The 17,471-nt window shown below is 41.1% G+C and overlaps 1 long non-coding RNA gene across 1 annotated transcript; it reads left to right on the top strand.

Annotated features, from left to right (window-relative positions):
- Nucleotides 1–13,603: 13,603 nt before the first annotated feature.
- LOC109243100 lies at nt 13,604–16,092 on the top strand. Its single transcript, XR_002070492.1, has 2 exons — nt 13,604–14,255; nt 15,848–16,092. It is a non-coding gene; the product is annotated as an uncharacterized LOC109243100 (long non-coding RNA).
- The last annotated feature ends 1,379 nt before the right edge of the window (nt 16,093–17,471 follow it).

Raw genomic sequence — 17,471 nt, 5'->3', positions numbered from 1 at the left:
TAAGGATTTAAGAGGGGTAGTTCAGTAAGGGTTACTTTCTGTTTGTCGGGTAGGATATCTACTTCATATAGGTAATCATATTTTCTGGACAATGTTTTATATAGTGTAGGTGACATATTCATCTCTGCAAGAGAAGAGGATGATGGAAATGACTCAAACATATTTAGTAAACTGTTCCTCACTCCGAAAGGATGGGCTGGCTTAGATAGCACATGAGGACCGTGCTCCAGACCTTGAGAGAGAAGAAGTTGTATGCAAAATTCTGAAAGTGTGAATTCTAGTTTGATTTGGTGGCGCTTTTGGGTGTTGTGGTGTCGAGTGAGGGGATCAAGGTAGATTCGAAGAAGATTGAAGTAGTTCAGAATTGGCCCAGACCGTTTTCAGCTACGGAGATTCAGATTTTCCTTTGTTTGCTGAGTATTACTATTGTTTCGTAAAAGGTTTCTCATCCATTGCTGCACCTATGACCAGATTGACTCAGAAGGGTGCTCCTTTCAGATGGTCTGAGAAGTGTGAGGCGTGCTTTCAAAAGCTCAATAATTCCTTGACTATAGCCTAGTGTTGGTGTTTTCTACGGGTTCGGGGTATTACATTGTGTATTGTAATGCGTCACGTATTGGCCTTGGCGCAATGTTGATGCAAGACGGTAGGGTGATTGCCTAGGCATCTCAGCAGTTGAAGGTCCATGAGAAGAATTATGCAGTCCACGACTTGGAATTGGCAGCTAGTTTTCATGCATTAAAGATTTGGCGACACTATTTGTGCGGTGTCCCATGTGGTGTCTATACCTGCCACCAGGGTCTTTAGAATCTGTTCAAATAGAAATATTACTATTCTATATCATTCGGGGAATACCAATGTGGTGGCCGATGCCTTGAATAGAAATGCGGAGAGGTTTGGCAGTTTAGCTGATCTACCGGCAACGGAGAGGCCACTAGCCATAGATGTTCAGGCCTTGGCCAACTAGTTTGTTAGATTGGATGTTTCGGAGCCCAGTCGAGTTATTGCTTGCGTATTTTCTCGGTCTTCTTTATATGATATGCATCAGAGAGCATCAGTATGATGACCCCCATTTTCTTGTCCTTAATGATACGGTGCAGCATGGCGATGCCAAGGCGGTATCCATTGGAGATGACGGGGTGTTGTGGATGCAGGGCAGATTACGGGTGCCCAATATGGATGGGTTGCATGAGATGATCCTTGAGGAGGCCCAAAGTCTACGGGTGCCCAATAGAATATGTAGCTCGGTGCCTAAATTGTCAGCAGGTGAAGTATGAGCGTCAAAGACCGGGTGGTTTGCTTCAGAGACTTAAGATTCCAAAGTGGAAAAGGGTGCGTGTTACTGTAGACTTCCTTGTTGGGCTCCCATAGACTTAGAATAAATTTGACGTTGTATGGGTGATTATGGATAGCTTGACCAAGTCGCCTCATTTCATTCCGGTAGTGAATACCTATTCTTCAAAGCAGCTGGCTCAGATCTATATCCGTGAGATTTTCTGACTTCATGGCATGCAAATATCCATCATCTCTAAATGGGGCATGCAATTTACATTACGTTTCTGGATAGTTATGCAGCGTGAGTTAGGCACACGGGTTAAGTTGAGGATATCATTTCACCCCTCGACGGACGGGCAGTCTGAGCGCATCATTCAGATAAGGGAGGATATGCTTCACGCATGTGTTATGATTTTAGGGTTCTTGGGATCAGTTCATGTCGCTTGCAGAGTTTGCCTACAATAACAACTACCAATCGAGTATTCATATGGCTCCTTATGATGCCCTATACAAGAGATGGTTTTGTTCTCCGGTTGGTTGGTTTGATCTTGGAGAGGCTAAGTTATTGGGCACAGATTTGGTTCGAGATGCCTTGGAAAAGGTCAAGTTGATTCAGGATCAGCTTAGTACACCATAGTCTCGGCAGAAAAGTTATGCGGATCGAAATGTTCGTGATGTTGCATTCATGGTTGGAGAGGGAGTTTTACTCCGGGTTTCACCCATGAAGGGTGTGATGAGTTTCGGGAAGAAGGGCAAGTTGAGACCTAGGCGTGTTGGACCTTTTGAGAACCTGGAGAGGATTGGTGAGGTGGCCTACAAGCTTGCATTACCACCTAGTTTATCTGCGGTTCATCCGGTGTTTCATGTTTCTATGCTCTAGAAGTATTATGGTGATCCATCTCATGTTTTGGACTTCAGCACCGTCTAATTGGACAAGGATTTGACTTATATTGAAGAACCGGTGGCTATCTTGGACAGACAGGTTCGGAATATGAGATCAAAGAACGTTGCTTCAGTGGTCCAATTGAGGGGTCATCCTGTCAAGCAAGCGACCTAGGAGACCGAGAACGACATGCGGAGTCGTTATCATCACCTTTTTACCACTTCAAGTATGTCCTTATGCACGTTCGAGGACGAACATTTGTTTTAAGAGGGGGAGAATGTAATGACCCGACCGGTCATTTTGTGTAATTTCACCTCATTTCCTCATTTGATGCTTCACACATGTGTGATTATGATTTTATGATTTACGGGGTTGATTAGTTTTGTTCCATGAAGATTTCGAGTTGTTTTGGACCCTTTGATTCTTGGCTTAAAGCCTAAATTTGAATTGTTGACCAAACTTGGACTTTTGTGAAAACGATCCCTGAACGGTGTTTTGATGGCTTTGATAGCTTCATATCGTAATTTTGGACTTGGGCGTATGCACGGAACTGAATTCGAAAGTCCGTAGGTTGATTTAGGTTGTTTGGCCAAAATTTGGCAATTTGAAGTGTAAAAGTTTGACCGTAGGTTGACTTTTAGAAATTGAGCTCGGAATTTGATTTTGGGACTTGGAATAGGTCTGTTATGCAATTTAGAACTTGTCTGCAAAATTTGGTATCATTTGGAGTTGAATTGATATGTTTCGGACGCTTAGTTGCAATTCTAGTAGTTCTTGAAAATTACTTTGAAATTTATGCATTTTAGTATTCGATTCGTAGTTCTATATGTTATTTTTGTGTTTTCATCATGCGATCGAGTTTGCATCATGTTATTAGACTTGTGTGGATGTTTGGTTAGGAGTCTCGGGGGCTCGGATGAGTTTCGGACGTGTTTCAGAATGAATAGAATTGAAAATGAATTGCTGGTGTTGTTGGTGCTCAGGGGGGTCTCAGATGTCGCAAATGTGACTTCCCCTTCGCATTTGCAAAGTCAGCAGGACTGAACGCTGGTTCAAAATTGCGAGCAATTCGTCACATTTGCGAAAGTGTCCAGCTTCGCAATTGCGAAGCCACTGTCGCAATTGCGACTTCTAAGGGACTTGTCAGGGTTCGCAAATGCGATCCCTGATTTGCAATTGCAAGGGTTCGCAAATGCGACATCTTCAACTGGTCATAAGGTCTAGGAGATGGGATTTTTCAAAATATATCTTAGAACCCTAGAATCGGTAGGAGGCGATCTGGAGAGAGGATTTTCATTTACAAAAACTAAGTGAGTGATTCTAATCAATTTCAAACAATATTTCATCAATATATCTTAGATTTAACATCAAAATCATGTGAATCAAAGTGAATTTGTGAAACTTTTTCAAGTTTTTGAAAAATAAGAATTTTAGTTTTGAGAGTCGATTTGGACTCGGGTTTTGACCCGGCGAGACTCGGGTTGACTTTTGATGACTTTTTGGAAAAACTGTAAAGATCATAGCTTTGTCTATTGTAATTGCTTTCCCTTGCATTGTTTGATGATGTGAAGTCGATTTTGGTTAGATTTGAGCCGTGTGGAGGCGAATTTTAGGGGAAGAACTATTTTCGAGGGTTTAGTTGGCCTAGTTGAGGTAAGTATCTTGCCTAACTTTGTGGGGAAGAACTACCCCGTAGGATTTGGAATTGATTGTGTCATCTGTGCTATGTGAAAGCCGGATACGCAAGGTGACGAGTGGGTACACGGGTTATATGTGGTATATGACCGGTTTAGGCTTCTTAGACTCTTTCCATGCTTTAATTGAATTGTCATATCATGTTCTAAATTCTCATAGTCAATATACTCTTACTTGTGTTAGTCTATCTTTACATGTCTTAAATGAATTTGTTAATACTTGTTCTACATCTTACTTGATATTTTGCTCTTGTGCTTTGGTTGAACTTGTTGCCTCTTTCATTCTTACTTGTTATCTCTTCCATTGTTGATTTACCATTATTTTAAGTCATCGTTACATGTCGTCTCTTCCATTGTTGATTTATCATTTTTTGAAGTTACTGTTACATGTTATCTCTTTCATTGTTGATTATCATTATTTGAAGTGATTGTTACATATTATCTCTTTCATTATTGATTATCCTTATTTGAAGTCATCATTATGTGTTATCTCTTCCATTGTGATTTATTCCTATATAGTATCGTGGTTACACATTATATTTCTCATTGTTGACTTATTGGTGTTGAAGTTGTGAAAGTCATGTCACATTGAGGTGAAATGTTAGTTGTTGAGATATCTTTCTTGTTGAAAAATTTACATTCATTGTTATTGTTGATATTCTAGTACACATTGTGGTTTAGCCATGGGATATCGTTGTGGAATCACTGATATTGTTAATTATTAGCAAGTTGTGAGATATGGGCACTTGTGGTCCGAGTTGTTATTGTAATGTGATATTGATGAGCATGCGACTGTATAAGGATAGGGATTAATGTGCATGCAGCGGCATAAGTTGGGACTTATGTTCGTGTTTCTTGTAAAGGAATTACTTGAAGGCACACGATGTCATAAGGTGTGCTAAAGTGCGTGTAGCTATTTCAGGAAAATATTTTCAAAACTATTTAAGTGTAAGGCTCACGCAGCGGTATAAGGAAAGATTGTGATTGAAATTGTGAAATATGAATACGAGGCGGTACCTCGGTTGTGATTCTTGTTATATACGAGGCAGTACCTCGGTTGTGATTCTTGTTATATACGAGACAGTACCTTGGTTGTGATTCTTGTTATATACAAGGCGGTACCTCGGTTGTGATTCCTGTTGTATACGAGGCGGTACCTCGGTCGTGATTCTTGTTGTGCATCTCATGTTGGAAAAGAGTTATTGGTGGAATATTTCCTTCTTGTTTTATTCTTCTTGCTTATCATTTTCTGCCCGTATTCGGCTATTGAACTGCCTCCTTTAGGTTATCTCTATGGTTACAATTCTGTCAGTAGTCTATGTTATTAACATGTTTCGTTCTATTTATTTCTCCGCCTGCCTTTACTTCTAGTTATTATGTTTTCTTTCTGCTATTTATATCCTAGTAGGTGTCATGACCTGGCCTCGTCACTACCCTACCGAGGTTAGGATTGATACTTACTGGGTACCATTATGGTGTACTCATACTACCCTTCTACATATCTTTTTTGTGCATATCTAGGTAAGTCTACGCATGATGGACGTTAGTGTTGATTGTAGCTGTCATCCGGAGACTTCAAGGTATACTTGCTCGACGTCCACAGGGCTCGAAGTAACCTTCCCTTACCCTTATTGTATTTTTGTTTCCTTTATTAGATAGTTTTGTAGTGGGTGTTTTGGAACATTCTGTAGAAGCTTATGACTTAGTCTTATCGGGTTTTGGGACCATTGTAGTTGTGTTCAATTGTCGATGTTTATGAGAATTGTTAGTTATGTTATGCCTTAGCTTTTATTTTTGTCATAATATCTTATTGATAGGCTTACCTAGTCTTAGAGACTAGGTGCCATCACGACATCCTAAGGCGGGGAAATTAGGGTCGTGACAAGTTGGTATCAGAGATCTAGGTTCATAGGTGTTGCGAGTCATAAGCAGGTTTAGTATAGTCTTGGGGATCGGTATGGCGACTTCTGTACTTATCTTCGAGAGGCTACAAAACTATTCGGAAAACTCCACTTCTTGATTCCTATTGGTGCGAATTAGTTGACTTCGAAAACTAAATCTTCGACTTTCTATTCTCTCAGAGATGGTGAGGACACGTACTGCTGGATCTGGCAAGCAGACAACTATGCCCCTTGCTAGAGCCACGAGAGGATGGGGCCAGGGGAGAGGCCGATAAGGGGCACGTAGTGCAGCTAGAGAACCTGCCCGAACCGCGGCAGAGGAGCCACCAATAACTCCAGTTGGGGGACAGGCACCCGAGGTGCCTGTTGCCATTCCTGCAATTCAGGAGACTCTCGCATAGTTCTTGAGCATGTTTGGTACTCTAGCTCAGGTAGGGCTGATTCCACTTGACCAGCCACATCTATGGCTGGGGGAAATGCTAAGACTCCCGCGGCCTATACTCCAGAGCAGCGGGTCCATGTTGATCAGGTCCCAGATGTTATGCCACCCAGCCTGTTGTTCTGGTTCAGCTCGAGGTTAGGGCAAGGGCACCTAAGGAGGAGCAACTTAGATCTGAGAGGTTCAAGAAGTATCATCCTACTTACAGTGGCTTTGCTTCAGAGGACGCACATCGTTTTCTAGAGAGATGCCACCATATTCTCTGCATCATGGGTATAGTGGAGACGAGCGGGGTTGCTTTTACTATATTCCAACTATCGGGAGCAGCATATCAGTTGTGGCGGGCTTACGAGGAGAGTAGCTCAGCCAATGCAACTTCACTTACATAGACTCAATTTTCAGAGATGTTCCAGAGAGATTTTGTTCCCCAGACTCTTCAGGATTCAGGGTGCTATGTCAGTGTAGGAGTATGCTCTCAGATTCAGTGATTTGTCCAGACATGCACCTACTTTGGTTTCTACAATTAGGGAGCAAGTCTGCCGATTTATCGATGGGCTTAACTAAGGTATTAGATTCAATATGGCTCGAGAGTTGGAGACAGATACCCCATATCAGCAAGTGGTAGAGATCGCATGCAGGTTGGAGGGTATGTGGTGTCGTGAGATAAAGGATAGGGAGGTCAAAAGGCATCGAGGTACTAGAGGATTTAGTGGTGGCCACACTACAGTTACAGCCAATCATGGTAGAGGCTATGTGACCCATCCATATCATGCAGCACTTCTAGCTTCTAGTGGTACTCCGGCTATCCCGAGGTCTAAGGATACACAGTTATACTCAGCCACTTTCTTGTGCACCTCTTACTCGGGGTGCCTTAAGCACTCAGTCCAGCTGACCCAGCCTGAGCCAGTCCTAGCAGCGACGCCCACCGAGAGCTTTCTTTAAGTGTGGTGATACCAGTCATATGGTTAGAGACTACCCCAGACTCCGGAGAGGTGCACCTCCGCAGACTATTTAGGCCATATGGATTTAGTCCGGTCCGCTAATTTCTCAAGCTATGGTTGCTTCCCTACTTGCTGCTCTACCCAAAAGCCGGCTAGGGGTGGGGGACGGGAGGGTAGAGGTCGCCCTAGAGGGGGAGGCCAATTCTATGCTTTTTCAGATAGGACGGAGGCAGTCGCTTCAGACACAGTCATTACAGATATGATTCTGGTTTGTCATAGAGATGCATCAGTCTTATTTGATCTGAGATCCACTTATTCATATGTCATCTTACTTTACTCTGTATTTGGATATATCTTGTAATACTTTGAGTTCTCCTATTTATGTGTCCATGCCAGTGGGAGATTCTATTATTGTGGATTGTGTGTATCGATCGTGTTTAGTTGTTATAGGTGGTTGTCGCCCTATCATGCTATTCTAGATTGTCACACCAAGATTGTGACATTTGCTATGCCAGGTTTACCATGGTTGGAGTGCAGGGGTAGTTTTGATTATTTTCCTAGCAGAGTTATGTCATTTCTGAAGGCTCAACGGATAGTTGAGAAGGGGTCTGATGCATATTTTCCTGGCAGGTTTACCTTTGTGAGAGATATTGGTGCTGATACTCCTACCACCGATTCAGTCCCGGTAGTGAGGGAATTCCCAGATGTGTTTCCAACAGATCTTCCTGGCATGCTACCCAACAGGGACATCGATTTTGGTATTGACTTGTTTCCAGGCACTCAAGCCATTTCTATCTCACCATATCATATAGCCCAGTAGTGTTGAAGAAGTTAAAGAAGCAGTTACTATAGTTAGCAGTTACTATAGTTACTTGATTAGGGTTTCATTCGACCTAGTGTGTCACCTTGGGGTGCTCCGGTTCTGTTCGTGAAGAACAAGGATGGTTCTATGTGCATGCGTATTGACTATAGACAGCTGAAAAAGGTTACAGTGAAAAACAGAGACCCATTGTCGTGCATTGATGACTTATTTTACCAGCTACAGGGTGCTAGAGTGTTCTCCAATATTGATTTGAGGTCAGGGTATCATCATCTGAAGATTCAGGATCCTGATATTCCAAAGACTGCCTTCAGGACTCGGTATGGCCACTACGAGTTCCTTGTAATCTCATTTGGGCTAACCAACGCCCAACAACATTTATACACCTGATGAATAGTGTGTTCTAGCCATATATTGAATCATTCGTCATTTTGCTTATTGACGACATCTTGGTATACTCCCGCAGTCGGGAAGATGATGAGCAACACTTAAGGACCGTGGTCCAGACCTTAAGAGAGAAGAAGTTTTATGCAAAATTCTCAAAGTGTGAATTTTGGCTTGATTCGGTGGCATTTTTGGGTCATGTGGTGTCGAGTGAGGGATCAAGATAGATTCGCAGAAGATTGAAGCAGTTCTAAATTGGCCCAAATCGTCTTCTGCTTCGGAGATTTGGAATGTCTTTGGTTTGGCCGAGTATTACCGATGTCTCGTAGAGGGGTTCGCATCCATTGCTTCACCTATGACTAGATTGACTCAAAAGGGTGCTCTTTTTAGATGGTCTGAGGAGTGTGAGGCGTGCTTTCAAAATCTCAAGACATCCTTGACTATAGAACAGTGCTGGAGTTGCGTACGGGCTCGGGGTCTTACATTGTGTATTATGATACATCACGTGTTGGCCTTTGCGCGGTGTTGATGCAAGATGGTAGGGTGATAGCCTACGCGTCTCAGCAGTTGAAGGTCCATGAGAAGAATTATCCAGTCCACGACTTAGAATTGGCAGTTATTGTTCATGCATTGAAGATTTGGCGGCACTATTTATACGGTGTCCTATGTGAGGTCTATACCGATCACCGGAGTCTCCAACATCTATTCAAATAGAAAGATATTAATTTGCAACAGCGGAGATGGTTAGAGTTGCTTAAGGACTATAATATCACTATTCTGTATCATCTCAGGAGGGCCAATGTGGTGGCCGACGACTTGAGTCGAAAGGCGGAGAGCTTGGGAGGTTTAGCATATCTAGTGGTAGCAGAGAGGCCACTAGCCATGGATTTCCAGGCCTTGGCCAACCAATATATTAGATTGGATGTTTCGGAGCCCAGTCGAGTTCTTGCTTGTGTAGTTTCCCGATCTTCTTTATTTGATCGCATTAGAGAGTGTCAGTATGACAATCACCATTTGCTTGACCTTAAGGACACGGTACAGCACGGTGATGCCAAGGCGGTTTCCACTGGAGATGACGGGGTGCTGCGGATGCCGGGCCGATTATGTGTGCCCAATATGGATGGCTTGTGTGAGATGATCCTTAAGGAGGCCCAAAGTTTGTGGTACTCCATTCATCCGAGTGCCGTTAAAATGTATCAGGATTTGAGGCAGCACTATTGGTTGAGGAGAATGAAGAAAGACATAGTTAAGTATGTAGCTCGGGGCTTAAATTGTCAGCACATGAAGTTTGAGCATAGAGGGCGGGAGGTTTGCTTTAGAGACTTGATTCCATAGTGGAAATGGGTGCGTGTTACTATGGACTTCGTTCTTGGGCTCTCTTGGATTTAGAAGAAATTTTATGTTGTATGGGTGGTTGTGGATAGGTTGACCACGTCGTCTCATTTCATTCTGGTAGTGACTACCTATTCTTCAGAACAGCTGGCTCTGATCTATATCCGCGAGATTGTCCGACTTTATGGCGTGCTGGAAACCATCATCTCTAATGGGGGCAAGCAGTTTACATCATGTTTCTGGAGCTGTGTAACGTGAGTTAGGCACACGGGTTGAGTTGAGCATATCATTTCACCCTCAGACGTAATGGAAATCCAAGCGCACCATTTAGATATTGGAGGATATGCTTTGTGCGTCTGTTTTTGATTTCGGGGATTCTTGGGATCAGTTCTTGCCGCTTGCGGAGTTTTCCTACAATAGCAACTACTAATCGAGTATTCATATGGCTTCTTATGATGCTCTATATGGGAGACGGTGTCGTTCTTCGGTTGGTTGGTTTGAGTTGGGAGAGGCTAAGTTATTTGGCACAGATTTGGTTCGAGATGCCTTGGAGAAGGTAAAGTTGATTCAGGATTGGCTTCGTACAGCCTAGTCTCGGCAGAAGAGTTATGCGAATCAGAATGTTCGTGATGTTGCCTTCATGGTTGGAGAGGGAGTTTTTTCTCCGAGTTTCACCCATGAAGTGTGTGATAAGACCTAGGTATATTGACCCTTTTGAGATCTTGGAGAGGATGCTGAGGTGGCCTACAAGCTTGAATTGCCACCTAGTTTATCTGCAGTTCATCCGGTGTTTCACGTTTCTATGCTCCGGAAGTATTATGGTGATTTGTCTCTTGTTTTAGACTTCAGCACAGTCCAATTGGACAAGGACTTGACGTATATTGAGGAGTTGGTGGCTATCTTGGACAGACAGGTCCGAAAGTTGATAACAAATAACATTGCTTCAGTGAAGGTTCAATGGAGGGTTCATTGGTGGAGGAGGCGACCTGGGAGACTGAGAACGACATGCGGAGTCGTTATCCTCCTTTTTTCACCACTTCAGGTATGTCTTTGTGCATGTTCGAGGATGAACGTTTGTTTTAAGAGGGTAGAATGTAACGAACAGACCTGTCATTTTGTGTAATTGCGTCTCGTTTCCCTTTTTAATGCTTCACACATGTGCTTTTATGATTTTATGAGTTACGGGGTTGATAAGTTACGTTTCGGGAAGATTTAGGGTTGGTTTGGACCCTATGATTCTCGGCATAGAAGCCTAAATTAGAAATGTTGACCAAACTTTGACTTTTGTGAAAATGACCCCTGAACAGTATTTTGATGGCTCTGATAGATTTGTATAGTGATTTTGGACTTGGGCGTATGTCCGGAATCGAATTCGGAAGTACGTAGGTTGATTTGTGTTGTTTAACCGAAATTTGGCAATTTGAAGTTTAAAAGTTTGACCGTAGGTTGACTTTTAGAAATTGAGCTCGGAATTTGATATTGGTACTTGGAATAGGTCCATTACGCTATTTAGAACATGTCTGCGAAATTTGGTATTATTTGGAGTTGAATTGGTAGGGTTCAGACGTTTAGTTGCAATTCTAGTAGTTCTTGAATTTTACTTCGAAATTTATGCATTTTAGTAATTGATTTGTAGTTCTAGATGTTATATTTGTGTTTTGATCGCGTGAGCGAGTTCGCATGATGTTTTTAGACTTGTGTGGATGTTTGGTTTGGAGCCCCGGGGGACTCGGATGAGTTTCGGACATGTTTCAGAATGAATTGAATTGAAAATGAATTGCTGGTGTTGCTGGTGCTCAGGGGGGTCTGAGGGCTGGTTCGCAATTGCGAGCAATTTGTCACATTTGTGATAGTGGCCAGCTTCACAATTGCGAAGCCATTACCGAAATTGCGACTTCTATTAGGGCTGTCAGGATTCGCAAATGTGATCCCTGATTCACAATTGCGAGGGTTTTCAAATGCGACATCTACAGCTGGTCATAAGGGCCGGGAGACGGGATTTTTCAACATATTATCTCATCTTAGAACCCTAGACTCCGATTTGGAGAGGGGATTTTTATCTACAAATATTGGTTAAGTGATTCTTATAAATTTCCAACTATATTTCAGCAATATATCTTAGATTTAACATCAAAATCATGTGAATCAAAGTGAAAATTTGTGAAACTTTATCAAGTTTTTGATAATTCAGAATTTGAGGTTTTAGAGTCGATTTGGACTCAGATTTTGAAACTAATCATATATATGAACTCGTGGGGTTATTAGTAGTCGGAATCTTTCCTTAGACCCGGGTTTTGATCAGAAAACCCCGGGTTGACTTTTGTTGACTTTTTGGGAAATGTGTACAGATCATAGCTTTATCAACTGTAATTTCTTTCCCTTGTATTCTTTGAAGATATTAATTCAATTTTGGTTAGATTTAAGCCGTGTGGAGGCGAATTTAAGGGGAAAAGCTATTTCCGTGTGTTGAGTTGACCTGGTTGAGCTAAGTATCTTGCCTAACTTTGTGTGGGGGAACTACCCTTGGGATTTGGAATTGATTGCGTCATTTGTGCTATGTGAAAGCTGTGTACGCAAGGTGACGAACGGGTACACGGGTTATATGTGGTATTTGACCGGTTTAGGATACTTAGACTTCATCCTTGCATTAATTGAATTGTCATATCATATTCTAATTCTCATAGTCAATCTACTCTTACTTGTGTTAGTCTATCCTTACATGTCTTGAATGACTTTTTTAACATTTGTTCTACATCTTACTTGAGATTTTGCTCTTATGCTTTAGTTGAACTTGCTGTCTCTTTCATTATTACATGTTATCTCTTCCATTGTTGATCTACCATTATTTGAAGTCATCATTACATGTTGTCTCTTCCATTGTTGATTTATCATTATGTGAAGTTATTGTTACATGTTATCTCTTTTATTGTTGATTATCATTATTTGAAGTCATTGTTACATGTTATCTCTTTCATTGTTGATTATCCTTATTTCAAAATCATCGTTATATGTTATCTCTTCCATTGTGTGTTATTCCTATTTAGCATCATGGTTAAACATTATCTTTCTCATTGTTGAGTTATTGGTGTTGAAGTTGTGAAAGTCGTTATCACATTGAGGCAAAGTGTTAATTGTTGAGATATCTTTCTTGTTGAGAGATTTACATTCATTGTTATTATTGATGTCTTATACACATTGTGGTTTAGCCATGGGCAATAGTTGTGGACTAATTGATATTTTTGATTATTGGCAAGTTGTGACATATGGGCACTTGTAGTGCGAGTTGTTATTATGATGTGATATCGATGCGCATGCGGCGGTATAAGGATAGGGGTTAATGTGCATGCGGAGGCATAAGGTGGGACTTATGTGTATAGACATGTAATTTTTGACTCTCCCCAAGAATTTACACATTTTAGCATTTAAATATTTAGTTTAGGTCTAATATTGCTATTTCAACTACTTTTGACTCTTTTACTTTATTTTATCACAAAAATAAAAATTACACAAAAAAATTCTTTTTTTTTAGGTAATTGATATTTTATCTTGTTACTTTTAGTTTATCGACCTTTCATAAAATTCAAAAATACAAAAAAAAGTTTTACTTTGTTTTCAGGAATATTAGTAGTTTGGTAGGAATATTATTTTAATTTTGCAATAATTTTAATCTAATTTCATTTTTATCTTTTAGTAAGATATTTGAAAAATACCAAAAATAGGTTTGTTTTAACGGTTAGTTTTATTTTAATAGTTATTTTACTTAAGTAGGATTAATTAGCAAATGGCGTAGTATTTTTAGTCTTGTTCAAGGAGAAAGAATAAAATTTGATCTCAAACAACCAATTTTCTAGGCCCAATTCGAACATAGCCCATAATTCCTAAATCCACCTTTGCCCTAATTTAAAAGACTCCTTCTTCTTAACCAAAACCCTAACCTAGGAGACTCCCATCAGCAACCCTAATCTCTCTAAACAACACTAGCCGTCACCCCCACTCCGCCGAGACTCGCCGGAATCCTCCATAACCACCAAATCAACCACCTCACTTCATCTTCTTCGTCATCTCGAGCACACCCAAAACTAGAACCCTTCAACAGCCTTCACCAACCAGAACTCGATCCCAACTCCGTTCCGCCGCTGCTATCTCTGCCAGACCTCCTCCTCACGCCGCGGCACGCACACCACTCGAACCCTAATTCCTCTCCAACATACACAAAAGACCACCGCTGCTTTCCTCTAGCGAACTCCTCAAAAACAACTAAACACCCAGCGACCCATCTCCTTAACTCCAACCAGCTGCACCGTCTTCTTCACTTCACAGCCGGCGAGACCACCTTCAATTCCACGTCACAGCCAGCTTTAAGGGTCTGAAAAATCTAGGCTTACGCATTGCACGATAACGTCAAGCAGTTGTAGATGGACTGATAGACAATGAGCATGAATTGAGGATAGAGGGGTCGTGAACAGTGATTAAAGTGTGGGTTTGAATTCTTGTTTGGTTGTCGGTGCCAATTCGAGTTTTCATCCACGGTTCGTTGCATTTTCGAGTTCAAAACAGTGAAACAATTAATTTCCATCTACATTGAGGTCCAGTTTTTCAATTCTCTGTTCAAATTATTTTCTTCTAAACTTATGTGTTGTTTGTGGAAATATTTGTTTGATCCATGTTAGTCATCTGTTGCTTGGTTAATTCTGCTCATATTAGTTTAGATTTGCGTGAACTATTTGCTGAACGAAATCTAACTAAAGGAATTTTAGTCAAATTAAGATTTAGGTGCAGATTAAGGCAAATGGTTACAGTGGATAAATGGCATTGGCAAATTTGGGCTTAACATGGTTTCATTACGTTGCTTTCGTATTTTAGTTACATTAATCGCTAGGAGTATGCTTAGGCCGTCATCACCTGGGTAGGCAAACTTTAGAATTTTTGTTAGTTTTGAGGCGAGAGGTCGTTCCTTTAGTTAAATTTATCCGAGGAATGCCCCGAATGATTTGTATATATTTTATTCCGGGGAATGCCCCGTAGTATTCTGTAATGGGAGGCCAAACGTAGAACATGTAGTGTTTTATTCTTGTTTTATTTTTCTTTATTAGGTGGGGACGACCTCGAGCCTCTTATGTGTTAATTTTTCCATTTCTATGTTTATTACCTCAATTCGATTATTTTAAAAGCCGACCAGATCAAGTATGCAACCGTACTAGTTGCGGGACTTGGGGAGTGCCTAACACCTTCTTCCCGAGTCAAATGAACCCCCTTACCTGAATCTCTGGTGTAGACTTAGTTTTGGAGTCCAAAGTGTTTTAAAAGAAAAATCATTCCAAAAAAAAAATGATGACCTGGCACACCGAAAACAATGTCAGGTGGCGACTCTAAAAGTCCTTTTGAACACAATTTAGTCACTTTCTAATTGAAAACCCTTTCGAGCTTTACAAATCTCTTTATTTATTTAAGAGGGGTTAGTGAGGTGAAAAAGGGGGTGTGACAATGTGTGTGTTGCTTGTAAGGAAATTACTTAAAGCCACGCAATGTCATAAGTTTGGCTAAAGTGCGTGTAGCTATTTCGGGAAAATATTTTCAAAACTATTTAAATATAAGGCTCACGCGGCGGTATAAGGAAAGATTGTAACTGAAATTGAGAAATGTGAATACGTGGCAGTACCTTGGTTGTGATTCTTGTTATATACAAGGCTCTACCTCGAGTGTGATTCTTGTTATATACGAGGCGGTAGCTCGATTGTGATTCTTTTTATATACGAGATGGTACTTCTATTTTATTCTTATTAGTGATTCATGTTGTATACGAGACTCAGTCGTGATCCTTGTTATGCATCTCATGTTGGGAAAGAGTTATTAGTGGAATACTTCGTGCTGTTTTATTCTTCTTGTCTCATCAATTTTCGCCCGTATTTGACTATTGAGGTTCTCCTTAAATTTCTCCCTTTATGGTATCTCTATGCTTGCTCACAATTCTTCCATTAGTCTATACTATTAACTTGTTTCGTATCATTTATTTCTCCGCCTGCCTTTAGTTCTCGTTATTATGTTTTCATTCTGCTATTCATATCCTAGTAGGTATCTTGACCTTGCCTCGTCACTACTCTACAGAGGATAGGCTTGATACTTACTAGGTACTGTTGCGGTGTACTCATACTAGGCTTCTGCATATCTTTTTGTGCAGATACAGGTACGTCTACATGTGCTGGACGTTAGTGTTTATTGTAGCTATCATCTGGAGACTTCAAGGTGTACCTGCTTGACGCCGTAGGCCTCGGAGTCACCTTCTGTTACCCTTATTATATTGTTGTTTCCTTTATTAGACGGTGGTAGGTGTTCTGGAACATTTCTGTAAAAGCTTATGACGCAGTCTCACCGGATTTTTGGAGCATTGTAGTTGTGTTTCAGTTATCGAGATGTTTATGAGAATTGTTAGTTATGCTATGCTTAAGCTTTTATTTCTGTCATAATCTATCATTGATAGGCTTACCTAGTCTTAGAGACTAGGTGCCATCACGATATCCTAAGGAGGGAAAATTCGAGTCGTGATATTAGCAATCAATTCAAGGCATATCATAGCTTAAGAACTACCCCGAGCATGGATAAATACCCCCGTTACTGAAACATGAGCTCGACCCCACACATATGCACCATCCATAGCACGTAGCTATCAGTAATAGCTCAAGCAACTAGTGCCTCAACCAAGTTTAGGTAAGATACCTCAATCAAGCAAAATCAATCCTCTATTAAGCCCTTCCCGCGTGAATCAACCTCTAGACGAACTGAATCAAACCAAAATCACTTAATATCATCAATAAAAGCCATAGGAAATGATTCCAAATGATAAAGCTTTGGTCTTTAACCAAAGTCATTAAGTCAACCACGGGCTTGTGCCTCGTAACGCGATCAAACATACAAATTCTGAATACCCATTCCCATAGGTGTCCAAATATATGTGTTTCATCCAAATCCGACCTCAAATCGACCATCAACTCATCAATTTATGCTTTAGAAAAGTTTTTACTACAATCCCCAGTTTCCTCACTTTAATTCATCCATTAAATGCTAAAATAGAGGTTGGAGTCATGAAAAATCAACAAACTCGAGTAAAAAATACTTACCCCAATCCAAATCGTAAGAATACCCTTCAAAAATACCCAGATTCGAGCTCCACAACTCAAAATATGTTAAAATGACTAATACAGTCAAAAAATAGAGTACTTATGGTCTGCCAAGGCATACCCTTCGCAACCGCGAAGCACATCCAAACACTACCTCCAAATAATCATACGCGATCGCGAGTCCAAGGACGCGAACGCGTAGCATAACACACTCCTAATCTTACGCGAACGCGGGAAAACTATTGCAATAGCAAAGGCTTACAACAAGACGCCCCAGCCGGCCTTCCTTCTACACGAACGCATCAACCCTAACGCGATCATGAAGGCCACTGTCTCCCAAAGCATCGGTAACACGGTCACAACTTCAGGAATGCGAAGATTAATCTGCCCCCCTCCCTCCCCCCCCCCCTCCCCGAGACACCTTCCAATTGTACCAACCAATCTTAAAACATAACAGAGACTTACTCGAGGTCTCAAATAACACCAAACAAGATCATAACCACGAATCACACCTCAATTCAAGCCAAGGAGCTAATCAAAATTTCCAAATTAAAAAGTTACGCCGAACAAGCCGAAACAACTCGGAATGACCTAAAATTTTGCATGCAAGTCCCAAATGACATAATGGACCTATTCCAACTCTCGGAACAAAAATCTGGACCCTATATCATCAAAGTGAACTCCCGA

The sequence above is a fragment of the Nicotiana attenuata genome, unplaced genomic scaffold, assembly GCF_001879085.1.
Source record: "Nicotiana attenuata strain UT unplaced genomic scaffold, NIATTr2, whole genome shotgun sequence".
Taxonomy (NCBI): Eukaryota; Viridiplantae; Streptophyta; class Magnoliopsida; order Solanales; family Solanaceae; genus Nicotiana; species Nicotiana attenuata.
The sequence above is the reverse complement of the archived record's forward strand: the minus strand, read 5'-3'. Positions and strand labels throughout refer to the sequence as shown.